Source organism: Chiloscyllium punctatum, chromosome 20 (assembly GCF_047496795.1).
Source record: "Chiloscyllium punctatum isolate Juve2018m chromosome 20, sChiPun1.3, whole genome shotgun sequence".
Taxonomy (NCBI): domain Eukaryota; kingdom Metazoa; phylum Chordata; class Chondrichthyes; order Orectolobiformes; family Hemiscylliidae; genus Chiloscyllium; species Chiloscyllium punctatum.
In genome coordinates, this window is record NC_092758.1 from 18,750,403 (window position 1) to 18,765,263 (window position 14,861).

Here is a 14,861-nt window from a genome sequence, read left to right on the forward strand (position 1 = left end):
CATGCTGACCCAGCCAGCAACACCCACATCCCCAAATGAATAAAAACAATCCTGGAAACCAGCAATAAATACAGTTTGGACTAGAATCCTGTTTAAGGCTGAAGGGAAGTCAGGTAAATCAATTTCATTTGCACTTCATGTGATATTTGTCTATCAACCTTTCTCAGCCTTACGTGAATGTCATAATTGTGTTTAAAATAAAAATATACTGATCAGGCTGACTGCCAGAAGTGAACCGAACCAGATGTTGTGATTTGTACCAATAAGGGACACTCATTTAAATATAAAAAGCAACAAGAGTTCAATGCAAAAAGCAAAAACTAATTTTTTTCAAGACCACAGGAATTTTCCCCACTGTACTGGCCAATTACTTATTCCTCAGCCAGCTTTACACAGACAGATTATCTGGTCATTAATCACACTGCTGTTTGTGGGAGCTTGCTGTACACAAATTGCGTTATTTATGACATTACAGGAACTATTACACTCAATTGACTCAATCACCTAAAGACATCAAAAGAACGGTGGAACTCCAAATCTTTAATTCTATTAAGTAAGAACCAAACTCCACTTTTATTTTTTTTAAATAAGAAGTCTGCAACAAAAAAACTTGACTTTTTTTGAAGAAAGGTTTGGCTCTGTAGGCTGCACTGGCATTTATAGCTCATCCCTAGTTGCCCTTGAGAATGTAATAGTGAGCTGCACTCTTGAATTGCTGCAAACCATTTATAGAATCATTGCGTCATATCGCAACTTCTTCAATCATTCCTCATTACTGAAGTTTCTCATTCTTGGAATTATTCTTGTAAATCACTTCTGCTCTCTCTTCAGTATCTTCACATCTTTCCTGTATTGCGACACCCACAACTATACACAATACTCCAGCTGAGGTCTAACAAGTGTCTTGTACAAGTTCAGCATCACTTCCTTGCTGTTGTATGCTTATTAATAAAGCTGAAATCTCTGCACACTTTACTAACTGCTTTCTCCACTTGTCCTGTCACCTTTAATGATCTGTGCACATGTACGCCCAGGTATTTCTGCTCCTGCACCCACTTTAGAATTGTACCCCTATTTTATTTTGTCATTCAATGTTCTTCGTACACCTTACAGATGCACATGGTACATGCAGAAAGCTTATTTCACCTTATGGAAGAGTGGAAGATCAGAGGGGAAAATCTTATGATGAATAGAAGGTAGTTGATGAAGCAGCTGATGATTGTTGGATCTCGTAAACTACCCTGAGGGACTCTTTTGGTGCAGTGGTTATGTCCCTACGTCTGGGGTTCAAGTCCCACCCGCTTCAGGTATGTGTTATAGCATATCTAATCAGGTTGATTAAGAAATATCTACACTGAGGAATTCCTGTAGAGCTGAGATGACTGACCTCCAACAACTCCAACCATATTCCTTTGTGCTTGGTATGACTCAAAGCAGTGGAACATTGCTACTTATTCTAGTTTTGCTCCTTGACACTCAGTCAAAAGCTTACTTGATGTCCAAGACACTCTCACCTCCCCTCTATAATTCCACTCTTTTATCCATGTTTGAATCCAGAATGTTATGAGGTCAGAAGTCAGAGGTTGAGTGGCCCTTGCAGATCCCAAACTGAGTGACAGTGAGCAGGTTATTGCTAAGCAAGCGGTGTTTGGCAGCACCGTTGATGACACCTCCCATCAGTTTACTGAAGTTGAAACTAGATTGATGCGGCAGTAATTGGTTTGTTGAGATTTATTGTCAATTCTGCACAATTTTCCACAGTGTTGGGTAGACGTCAGTGTTGTAGCTTTACTGGAACAGCTCGGCTAGGGGTATGGCAAATGCTGAAGCTCCAGTGTTAATTATTACTGTTGGAATATTATCAGGACAAACAGTCTTTACAGTGATGTGTCATCAGCAGTTAGGAACCTGTTTTTGCTTAGTATCTTCACTGTTTGTATGTTGCTCATTGGCTGAGTTGCTCCGTATCCATCACGGAGCTTGCAGCTAATTCTAATCATTTTTCCAGCAAATCGTGGTGTGCATACACCATTGGAGGAACAGGGAACAGCTTCATTTAGGGGTATTCACTACCAATATCACTATTGTAGTGAAAATGTTGCTTCATCAATCCCTTGGCTAAGAGAGGAACATTTCTCTAACAGATGAGCCTTCTTGTGTTAACACACAGGGTGTCCCTGATTTATGAACTTCCGACCTACAAACCTTTGCACTTACAAATATAATCCTAAATATGGGGTGTAATTATAAAGACCTGACATGCAAACATTTCCTGTACTTACGAACAGCTGCTTTATATTGTTCTGCATTGTGTTCCGACTTTTGTACAAATAGACTCACAAAAGAATTCAGGAACGAAACCCATTCACAACGTGAGGACTGTCTGCACAGCACTTGCTATAGATCTTCATTGTGAGTGGCGCAATCAACTCACAAGTTGCCCAGAGCAATAACTAGGTTTGAAGGAATATGACCCGACCATTAAATTAGCGTTGCTTTGTGGTAGAATGTACAAAAGTTTCACAGAAACTAAACGTAAACCACATTGTTTCTCTGCAGTGACAGGAAGCAGCAGAGAACACAATAATAAATGACTGAGACAATCGCCTCCAACTGAATGCCTTAAAATCCCTCGGATTGTCTGAGGTCATGTACATATTAGGACATGTCTGAAGCACTCTGTAAGCAATGAGCTGACTTGGACTGGGCAAGACCTAGAAAGAGCACACAGTTTTTGAATGTTTTTGAGATTTATAACACAAGCACAGTATCCACTAATTAAAAGAGTTTTGAGGAGCTGCTGTATAACCACGATAAAAAGTTTGAACAATTCCAATTTTGGGAATGCTTTCTGGGCCGTCATCCAAGACTGTGCCAAAATAAAATGATGACGCTGCCTGAAGTGATGAATTTTCTCATTCTAGTTTTATAAATACCAGCTTGACGTCCTGTTTGTTCAGCATTGACTGTTCCTTCAACAGGATAGGTTCAGGAAGGACGGTTCCCCTTGGTGGGGTTAAATTCAAGTGATAACACAATCTCAGAAAAAGGGGTCGTCCATTTAGAAACAAGATGATGATGAGGAATTTCATGGAGATGGAATTTCTGTTTTGGAATTCTCTAACCTAGAGGGCTGTGATTGTTGTTTCATTAAATATATAGATTTACTGGAAAGGGTACAAAAAGGATTTACAAGGATGTTACCAAGTCTGGAGGATTTGAGTTATAAGGAGACTCTGGATATGCTGGGAGTTTTTTCCCCAGGAGTGTAGGAGGCTGATTTATAAAATTGTGAGGGGCATAGATAAAGTCTTTTCCCCAGGGTACGGGAGTCCAAAACTCGAGGGCATACGTCTAAGGTGAGTGGGGAAAGAATTAAAAAGGACCTGAAGGTCTTTCACACAGGGGGGTGGTACTTATATGTACTGAGCTGCCACAGCTCAGTAGAGGCGAGTACAATTACAAAATTTAAAAAACATTTGGACAGGTACATAGATAGGAAAGGTTTAGAGGGATGTCGATCAAATGCAGGGAAATGGGACGAGTTAAGTTGACCAAACCTAGTTGGCATGGACAAGTTGGGATGAAGGGTCTGTTTCCATGCTGTGTGACTCTATGACTCTATTTATGAATGAAATATGTTCATTGAATATGTACAAGGCAGAGACCCAACAGATTTCTAAATATTAAAGACATCAAGTGAACATGGGGGATAGTGTGGGAGAATGGCATTGAGACAGAAGTCAACCATGATCTAGAATAATGGCAGAGCAGGCCGAAGTAGCTGTTCCTATTTCCTATGTTCTAAAGGTCAGGTGTTGTGGATTGAAAGATAAATATTAACTGTTATTCTCCTGCTTTTCTTTGATAAAATTCCTTGGGATATTTTACATTCAGCTAAGATAAAAGTGAGGCCCTGATTTGGCACTTGATCCAAAGGATGGGACCTCTGGACAGTGCAGCCCTCGTTCTGTTCTGTAACAGACTGCCAGTCTTGATTTTGGACTCAGATTTCTGGAGTGGATCTTGATCTATGATCTTAGATTCAAAGGTAGAGAAAGTTACAACTGAACTTTAGCTGTAACCATGAACCCAGGGGAGAACAGATAAATATGAGTTACTCTGGAGTGAGCAATAACAGGCATAGGGAAGTTGTAGAGAAAGATACGAGATACTTAGGACTTGAGATTCATAATGAAGCTTTCTAACAACTATTGACATTACGAAAGATCGCCATACTTCTGGTAATTCAACTGGCCCTGTGATGAAGCTCCAAATGGATAATATTCTTAGCTAAGCTACCAATGTTGACACAGCTTGCAAAAGAGTGACAGGTTTGCTTGGCTGACATTTTTTGTTCCCTTGTAGCGTTTTTCTTTTATTTTCTCTTTGAATAATTTTTTCAATGCCTGCATGTTTATTTAGACAAGACTAGGAGTTGTGAAGTGTATAAAAGCTTATTATCATTAATACTGTGCATGGCTGTGCTTGATTAACACCTATTTGAAGTTTAAGTTGTACATTTTTTTCACAGCAGATTTTCGAAGTTTTGTTCGTTATTGTCTCAACTCAGTTATAATTTCATAGACTTTCCAGACTTGGGAAAAGCTCATTCACTTCTTAAAAATTGGGAGAATGGCATATAGGATACATGGGGATACGGAAGGCATTAGGAGTATGAAGGGTGATGGAGGGCACAAGGGGAGACATGAGGACACATGGGGAGATTGGTGTCATATGGGTGGCTGGGGAATGAAGGATGACGGACCTGATACTCATAAATGCAACTTAGCTAATAGAACAAATAACAAAGAACAAAGAACAATATATCACAGGAATAGTCCCTTCAACCCACTGAGCTTATGCTGACACAAGATGATTTTTAAAATAAAAACCTTTTGCCTCTACATTGTTCAAATTCATCCATTTCTTGCCTATTCATGTATCTGTCAAGATTCCTCTTAAGTGTCGCTTTGTAGCTGCTTCTACCCTTTTCACTGGCAGTGCATTCAGTCTTTGTTAAAAAGAAATTGCCTCTTGCATCTCCTTTAATCTTTCCCCCTTTTATCTTAAACCAATGTCCCAGAGTAATTGACATTTCTACCCTGGGAAAACACTTTGACCGTCCATTCTATCCATGTCTCTCAAACGTCTGTGAACCTCTGTCGGGTTGCCCCTCAGCTTCCGATGTTCAAGTGGAAACATTCCGAATATGTCCAATCTCTCGTCATAGCTAACACCGTCAAAGTGTACTGCCTGGTTAACCTTTTCTGTACCTTCTCCAATGCTATCACATCTATTGGATAATGTGGTGACTGGAACTTTGCACAATATGCTAAATGTGGCCTAAGTAAAATTCTAACAAGCTGCAACATAACTTGCTAATTTTTCTACTCTATACCCCAAGCAATGAAGGAAAGCATACCATATGCCTTCTTGATCACCTTATCCACTTATGTTGCCATTTTTAGGACCTGTATGCCTAAATCCCTCTAGATCTTGATCAGATGGGTCAATGGACCAGGGAGTGGCAGATGGAATTTAACTTAGATAAATGTGAGGTGCTGCATTTTGGAAAGGCAAATCAGGGCAGGACTTATATTCCTAATGGTAAGGTCCTGGGGAGTGTTGATGAACAAAGAGACCTTGGAGTGCCGGTTCATCAATTCCTTGAAAGTGGAGTCACAGGTAGATAGGATAATGAAGAAGGCATTTGGTATGCTTTCTTTAATTGTCAGAGCATCAATTAAAGGAATTGGGAGGTCATGTTATGGCTGTACAGAACATTGGTTCGGCCATTTTTGGAATACCGTGTGCAGTTCTTGTCTCCCTCCTATTGGAGGAATGTTGTGAAACTTGAAAGGTTCAGAAAAGATTTACAAGGATGTTACTAGGTTTGGAGGGTTTGAGCTGTAGGGAGACGCTGAGTAGGCTGGGGCAGTTTTCCCTGTGCATCACAGGCTGAGGTGTGACCTTAAATCATGGGGGGCATGGATAGGATAAATAGACAAAGTCTTTTCCCTGGGCTGGTGGAGTCCAGAACTAGAGGATGAGAGGGGAAAGATATAAAAGCTATATAAGGGGCAACATTTTCATGCTGAGGGTGGTCCAGGTATGGAATGAGCTGCCTGAGGAAATGGTGGAGGCTGGTACAATTACGACATTTAAGAGGCATCTGGACGATGGGTATATGAATAGGAAGGGTTTAGAGGGATATGGAATAAGTACTGTCAAAGGGAGTAGATTAGGTTAGGGTATCTAGATGGCATGGACGAGTTGGACCAAGTTGTTTCTGTGTTGTACATCTCTATGATATTATGACTATGTTCATGATTCTAAGGTTCGGCCATTTACCGTTTACTTTTCTGTATAATTGGACCTTCAAAAATGCATCCCCTCGCATGTATCCAGATTAAATTTCATCTGCCATTTCTCCGCCCAAGTCTCCAGCCTATCTATATCCTGCTGTATACTCTAGTGATTCCCCTCACTATTTGCAGCTCCCTCAGACATTGTGTCATCCACAAATTTACTAGTCAGACCACTTATATCTCTTCCAAATCATTCATATATAATATATATATTACAAACAACAGGGGTCTGAGCACCAATCTCTGCGCAACACCACTGGTCACAGATCTCGAGTCAGAAAAACATCATTCCACCTCTACTATTTCATTGTAACCAAGCAGTTCTGAATCCATCTTATCAGCTCACAGTGGATCCCATGTGACTTCACCTTCTGTATCAGTCTGCCATAAGGGACCTAGTTAAATGCCTTGCTAAAGCCCATGTAGACAACATCCACCACCATACCCTCATCAATCATCTTTGCCAGTTTCTCAAAAAACTCAATCAAACTTGTGAGGCATGGCCTCCCCTGCCCAAAACTATGTCCACTGTCCGTAATAAATCCATTATTTTCCAAATCCAAGTTAATCCTGAACTTAAGAATCTTCTCCAATAATGTTCTTATCTCTGATGTAAAGCTCACTGGCCTGTGATTACCCAGATTATCCCTGTTGCCTTCTTAAACAAAGGAATATTGACTATCCTCCAGTCCTCTACTACTTCACTTGTGTCTAAGAGGATAAAAAGATTTCATATTCAGCCCCAGCAGTTTCCTCCTTTACCTCTGTCAGTATTCTGGGATAGATCCCATCAGTGTTTGGGACTTGTCTGTATTAATGCTTTTCAAACATCCAGCACCTCTTTTTATATTGACATACCCTAGAATTTCAACATAACTCTCTCCAATCGCCACCCCCATTGTCCTTCTTCATAAGTTCATCAAGGACCTCACTACTCCCTTCGGCTCCATGCATAAATTTCCTCCTTTGACCTTGAATAGACCTACCCTTTCCCTGGCTTGCTTCTTTTATGCACATATATAAAAAAAACTTAGGATGTTCCTTAATCCAGTTTACTAAGGGTATTTCATGTCTCCGTTCAGCCCTCCTAACTCCTTGTTTAAGTTCTTTCCTGCGTTCTTTGTAGTTCTTGAGAGCTCCATCTGTTTTCAGTTTCCTAAATTTCACATATGCTTCTTTTCTCTTTTTGAGTCAGCTCATAACTTACCTTGTCATCCAAAATTCCTGAATCTTGCCATCATTATCTTTTACTTATTCCTACATGGACTTACCCTCAAACTCCAGTCAACATGCCTCAGTTCCTGCCTAATATTATCGTAGTTAGGTTTCCGCCAGTTTAGTACATTCACCTCAGGATTTATCCTTATCCTTAAGTACCTTAAAACTTAAAGAATTATGATCACTGTTTCCAAAATGCTCCCCCATTGATGGTTCAATCACTTGGCCAGGCCCAGTAACTGGAGATGGGCTTTCTAGCCTACCAGCCTTGCCAGCTATGTTGCTGCCTTGACCCTACATCCAGGGTGTTGAGTCAGATTTCACCTTCTCGTGCCTCACCAGAGGAAAAAGTAAGGGAGCTCAGTCCTCCTTTAATGCAGATGGATCTTTGGAGTCAGGAATGTTCCCTTCTCATGCTTTTTCAGTTTCTATAATTGCATTATACTCCCTTATGATCAGAAAAACAACACAGTAGAGGATCAATTTCACCAATAATTACTGAGGTGAGAACTCAAAGTAATCACTGTCCATTCTATTAAGGCAGAAGGTAATATACCTGGTAGAGGAATTTCATTGTATGGGTACAATACCTTTTGATAGAGAAAGATTTTGATTTCTAATAGTCTAGTTATGTGTGAGCAGATAACCAGAACTCTGCTGTTAAAGCTTTGTGGAGTCAGCTGTCCTGGATACTAATTAACTGCAGTTCACGTGGAGACAGAGATCACAGTAGCCAGTAGTAAAACCTTTATTAGTCGAGTCTAAGTAAACTAGCCAAAGACGACTTGAATTTATCCCATCCCTTATCAGCTTATACCATCGGTGCCTGAAAGCACTTCATGCTATGAATTATATTTGGTGCATAGAGGATGTTGCCTTTAGGGAGTTTTACAATGATCTCCTCCAGAGACAAGTCAGGAACTAATACCAATAATCACTTCAAAGTGGCAATCTAACTGCACCCTTTATATATTTGTTGCCTGTTCAAACTTCCTGAGCTAGTATTAGTTCTTTTACTGCAGCATTTCTTTCTTTTTGCAATTTTTCTTCCTTTTTAAACTGTTGGGAAGACCATAAACTCTGTTCCATAGACATCCATCCCACCACCTCTCTGGCTATTGCATAGCGTTATGATCCTTGTAGAGAACATTGACACGTGAAAAGAAATTCATTCTACCAGTGAATAATTGCAAAAATTACACAAGGATCCACATTTTAAGATGGTTACTATAACAGTCAAATTAAAAGCAACGTTGACTAAATACTATTTCAACAAACAAATGAAACTCTAAACTACAAAAAAGATTCCTTATTTAAGTTTTTAAAATTACTGAAAATTACTGTCACAGTTACACTTTACTGTGACCCTTAAGCAGGTATTCTACTCTTCTGTAACCAGTCCTAAATTACTCTCAGATCCAGAAAACTTGTTTTCTTTCTTTTCCTTTCAAAGTCAGGCAACTCTTAATCTCAGAATTGACATTGACAGTAAGAGATTTTTGCCTCTTGTTAACGGTAGGCAACTTTGCCAGTCTTATTTAAATCTTTAGGAAATTGGTCTGTTCAATTTGAGTGTGAGTCCTCACCACATGGTGAAATATAGATAACTTATTGCCTTAATCTTTCTGCTCTCTCTCTCTCAGATTCGTGCTCTGACTCTGTGTGAATTTCAATGATATTTAAGAATGTCTGCATTGAACAACTTCCTATGGACTCTTTCTCTTCCATGTCCATCTCTGTGGCAAGATGAATCATATTGGCTTTGTATTCAGGTAGAAAAGCTAATTAACTCTAGACTGCAAAACACCATTCTATCTCACAAATAAGCAGATGGTTTAAAGTGTAACCATTTACAAAACCATTTTTAGCATCTCCCTGGGACTTGGAGACTAAGTCTATCCACTGTCAGCACAACAGTTTGAGTCATTGTTTACAAATGTGAATACCTTATACCTTCTTCCCAATAAGATAACTGGACCTGCCCCTTTAATCTTTAGTAACCAAACAATGAGAGCAGGAGATTGCAGAACAAGTCACATGACTCTTTCATTCCTCTATTTTAAATTAAACTCACATCCCCAAAACAAAACGATTTTATAAAATCCTGCCTTTGTAATGCTTTGGTTGACCGTGCCTGTGTAGACACAAAGCATTCTTCAACCCTGCGTTGATTTTCTGACCCTGTATCTTCTCCATCATAAACTATGTTTATTCCGTGTAATCACCTAATTTAGTCCTGTCTCAATTCATCTGCTGAAACTCTTATCTGTGCTTTCACGGCCTCCAGAGCTGACTCTTCCATTGCTCTCCAGGTGGGTTTCCCCCTTCATGCTGCCCACGAACTTGAGCTGATCCTCAAAAATGCTTGTTTGATTTCACAATGTTCATCAAGTCCCATTGGTCCATCACCTTTGCAATTACTGAGGTACAATATTTTCTTAACACCTTGAATATATAATTCTCAATCTCTGCAAGGTTTCATTCCCCCCTATCTATAACCCACCCAACCTAAAATCCTCTGAGATCTTCAATCTTGTGCATCCTGATTTATTTTTACTTATTTTTAGATTAGATTACCTACAGTGTGGAAACAGGCCCTTCGGCCCAACAAGTCCACACTAACCCTCCGAAGAGTAACCCTCCCAGACCCATTTCCCCTACCCCCTATTTACCCCTGACTAATGCACCTAACACTGTGGGCAATTTATCATGGCCAATTCACCTGACCTGCACATCTTTGGATTGTGGGAGGAAAACCATGCAGACTCGGGGAGCATTGAACCCGGATCCCTGGTGCTGTGAGGAAGCAGTGCTAACCACTGAGCCACTGTGCCACCCCTCTATCTTTTGGCTGCTGTATCTTCAGTCTTCGAGCTCTCCTCTCTGGGATTCCCTCTCTAAACCTCTATCACCAAGCTGTTGGTCACCTCTCCCAATAGCTCCTCCTTGTGGCTCAGTCTCAACATGTCAGTCCATTTTATCAAGGTGTGCCACAATAAGCCACCCACAGATGTACTCTTTCAGTACAGGAGTGATTCAGCAGGGACTTTGGAGGTTGGAGTGTTCGGTGAGATTGAGTGACCCAGGCCAACGGGATGGCTGGCCATTTTTATCTTACCCCACCCAGTGAGGGCAAAGGTAATTGTAATTCATTTCCCCCTGTCTGAGCTGAGTTCAGCCAACTTAATCTGAATGAAAGATTAATACCAGGCACCTTTATGGTTTGCCGGCCTTAGAACTTTACCGAATGAACGACCTGGGGAAATAAATCTACACTTTTAATTCGGTTCTGGCTGCTTTGGCTGTGGGGAATAGACTTTCAGAGAGAGACCACTTAGTGTGTCTCCTGTTTAGAGAATCTTTAATCTGTGTAAAGAGGTGAAATCTGTTTTTTGTTGAAACATACCAACTAAAAAACTTAATTGTGATGCAACAATTAAATGTTGAATAATCCCATCCTCCCACACCAACATTGACTCAGAAGACCAAAACCTAACAATTTGAGGAGCCACTGTGCCAGGTTGTTCTGTCACCCTATAAGATCATGGATGTTTCACAAACACAACTTCTTGCTTTTTCCCCATACCTCTTGATTCCATTAGTAACAAAATCTATCAGTTTTGGTATTGAATATACTCAGCAACTCTGAATCAAAAGCTTTCAGGAGTGGAGAATTTCAATGGTTCACAAACCTTAGAGTGAATGAATTTTTCACTCATTATCATTCTAAACAATTGAACTCTGAGACTGTAATCCATAGTACTAGACTCCCCAGGCCAGGAGAAATAACCTGGACCCACTCTGTCAAGTTCCTTAAGAATTTTACATTGCATTTCATTATTTTAACCACTGGGAATGTAGGCCTGGTCTAGTCAATTCTTTTGCATGCGATAGTCTCCTGTACCCTGGATTTAAAAATAAAATCAGCAAGAAAATTGTATTTAAGTTAGATTGTTTCATATAATCAAAAACTTCCAAGTTAAAATGTCTTGTTTTGAACTGATGAATATACTTTAACTGATTGGTATCTATCTTAACAAGACTTGAGCTGCTCTTGAATATTTCATAGGGGCTTTAACAGTAAAAAAGTCAGAACACAAAGATCTTTCTCAAGAGGACTTTGTGTGTGACTATCTCCAATCAGACTACAGCCAAACTATTGGAACTTAGTTGGATAGATTGAAATGTCATGGTTCCAGAAGAATTGTAGACTTACCGATCGTTCTGTGACTGACTTGGCCCCAGAATTAGCAATGATCAGCTTTTTGCTTTGAAATTCATGCAATTTGCACAGGGGCCTCTTTGAAAAGACAAACCAGGGCTTTCAAACGTAAACCATCTCATTTTCCCCAGAGCATTCTGTGCATTCCTTTCCCCATTTTACCACGAAGTCCTTGTCATTTTTAAATTAACTCCCTCCATACGAATGTTCTGCAGGGATCTCATTCCAGTTAAATGATGTTGCTTGAAAATATTAATCCTGTTTTGATAAATTACCCTCCAGACGTTTTGCTTGAGATAAACTTTAAAAAAATATAACAGACCATTTGAAATTTAAATCAATTGAATTCCTCAACATCAATGCTCAAGCTATCAGAAATACCTATCTAGGAACAAAATCTGTCCTGTGTCCAGCTTGACACATGTTGGTTTTCTCCCAGCAGAAAGAAGAGATGCAATAGGAAATGGATTCTAGAGCAAATGGAGCAGGAGAGAGAGTGTCTTCACAAAGATATTTCTTTCTTTTTCACCAGATCTGCCTGTGAAGTGTTAAATGACAGACTGAGAGAAATAAACAACTTAAATGACACAGAGGTTACATCCGCTTGTCCAACGATAAGGAGACCAAACTGAAAGTTCAGAAACATGAACATACTTTATCATTCACAAACAGATGCTCAGAGAAGAGAGAAAATTATTGCTGGTATCAGATTCTGCTCTGGCCAACAAAAGTTTAGATATCAGATGACAGAACAAAAACACATTTTAAAAAGTAGGATGTGTTTTCACATTGTTAAGATGGTTCACTTGCTGTCACTTTGACCTCTGAGACGGAAGATAGCAGGGTCAAGTTCTGTTCTATAGACCTGGGATTGTGTAATCTTAAACTGGCATTGAGGTGGAGCAGAGAGCAAATGCTCTACAGTTGGAGGTGGTCTACTTCAGCTGAGATTTCTAAATGGGGCCAGTTAGGGTGGATCTAAAACATTGCAGTGTGCGATCTAATAATTGGTTTCCTTGCTCTCTTTGCCAGCAGTACTGTTTCATCTAATGTTCCTGGAAAAGTGACAATTTATCTTGTTTTTATATCTGGGGTATTTCTGTGCAGATAATAGTTTTTGAGTTGTTTACAAAATAGTGCATTGTAGATTTCATAATAATTTATTGTGAAGCCAGTGAGACAGAACTGAGAGATATGATAATCTATGCATCTTTACGGACTGGAGAGAGGCTCTCAAATTAAGTAAAACAATTACAGAACTATTGGGAAAGAGTTAGAGTATGGGACTAATTGGTCAGCTCTGTAGAGATGTTCAAACATCTATGTTGGTAGTTAGGGATGAGCAACAAATGTTGGCCTGGCTGGGTAAATCTACATTCCAGAAGAAAACTTTTAAAAAGACACAATACTTAGTAAAGTTCCGATTGCATTATCCTGCATTTCAACCCTTGGGTGAAAGTAGCCAATCTTCAGAGCTGAGGACTACAGGTTATTCTGCTATAATGTGCATTTCGTTAATGCAAATTCACCACAACACAATTGATGAATAGGGGACTTTGTTTCTAAAGTGCAAAGTTTTAAACTGTGTATTGATTATAACCCAATTCTGACCCCATTAGTTTAAATGGTGCTGCTACTACGCGATCTGCACAAGAACGGAACTCCTACGCTATAGCGAAACTGACTGTATATGCCTTAATAATCCAATGGATGAAACTTGCTAAAGGATGATGCTCAGAAGACAACTTCAAAATAAACATTAGTTTAACTTTTTCCTGTTTTGCTTCTACTGAAGGGACTCTTGTTATCCTGAAACATCAAATAAGTGATAAGTATTTGGACAAGAAAAAAGTTTTTACATATTGCCCTTAACATTTTTCCTCACACATTTTGGACCAATCTCTTCAACTTGTATCCCAGAAATCCTAAACAACCAACCACATGAGACTACACAATTTGAATAGTTTTTAATCCTTTTGCAATGTAGCTGTTGCTGGTCAGATTGACATTTGTTACCCATCTTTAATTACCCTTAATACTAGGATGTTTCAGAGGGTAGTTAAGAAACTCATTATGTGTCTGTGGGTCTGGAGTCACATGTAGGTGCAGCAGAATACAGATAACAGATTTGCTTCTCTAAAGAACATACAGAAACCAGATTCTGGATTGAGTTTTACCATGTGCTTTTATTCTCATACCGAATTTTGTGATAATCAACAATAGTTGCCATTAGTCTGGCTTTCCTTTTAATTCCAGATTTTTATTGAATTAAAATTTCATGATTTACCATGGTGGGATTTGAACATGTCTCCAGAGAATCAACTTGGGACTTCACATTACCACTTCAGTGACATTACACTATACCAACTCTATCCCTTAAGGACAAGCAAAAGAATGCTAAATTTCAGACAATCACAACACTTTATACTACAGGAGAAAGGCTGTTGATTGGCCAAATATTGTTATGGAGAAAGCAGTAGTGAGCTACATGCTTCTTAAGCTCCTGAGTGATTTAGAAAAAGGCGCAAGACTTAAACAGTTTCCAGAAAATGAGTTCTTGAGAATGAATGTATATCACTCTAGCAATTGTACATAAGTTAGGTTATGATCTCGACTGCTTATCTTAAATTGCTGTACAGCTATTAATGACAACCACGATTGTTTCACAAATGCTGTCCAATTGCAGTATCACATTCAACAGTAGATGTTTTGTTTCAGGTTTTGCAAGCCCAGACTGGCTGAGTACATTCTGTACTCTGTCTATAATGAACAACGAAAGAAAGATTCCTGACCAAGTTAATTAAAAAGGGTGTTGTTACAATATTAAGGAGTATTCATTCAGGGATATGAACATAAATGTTAACATTTAAACTGGTATAGTTTGCAGCAACACAAGCATGTTTCTGCATTTTTATTTCAGTTTTCACGCAAGCCAAATTAAAAAGAAATTGGAGGCATCGAGATTAGTGATTAAATAACAGGACCACACTAATTACAGTTCTGCATCTTATCCTCATGCACAATCCTGGAATGACCCTTTAAATGAAAGA

At 39.3% G+C, this 14,861-nt stretch overlaps 1 protein-coding gene across 6 annotated transcripts in view; it reads right to left on the reverse strand.

Annotated features, from left to right (window-relative positions):
• The window catches only part of LOC140491946 (fibroblast growth factor 1-like), a 53,722-nt gene that overhangs the window by 21,833 nt on the left and 17,028 nt on the right, over positions 1-14,861 (reverse strand). Inside the window, exon 1 of one of the 6 annotated variants that reach the window (XM_072590446.1) lies at positions 11,806-11,935. The exons of 2 other annotated variants lie outside the window; for them this stretch is intronic. The gene's annotated coding sequence lies outside the window, so the exon portion shown is untranslated. Of the gene's footprint in view, positions 1-1,387; positions 1,405-2,282; positions 2,388-11,805; positions 11,936-14,861 lie in introns of those variants that run through there. 3 more of the 6 variants (XM_072590445.1, XM_072590447.1, XM_072590449.1) reach the window with 3 other exon arrangements.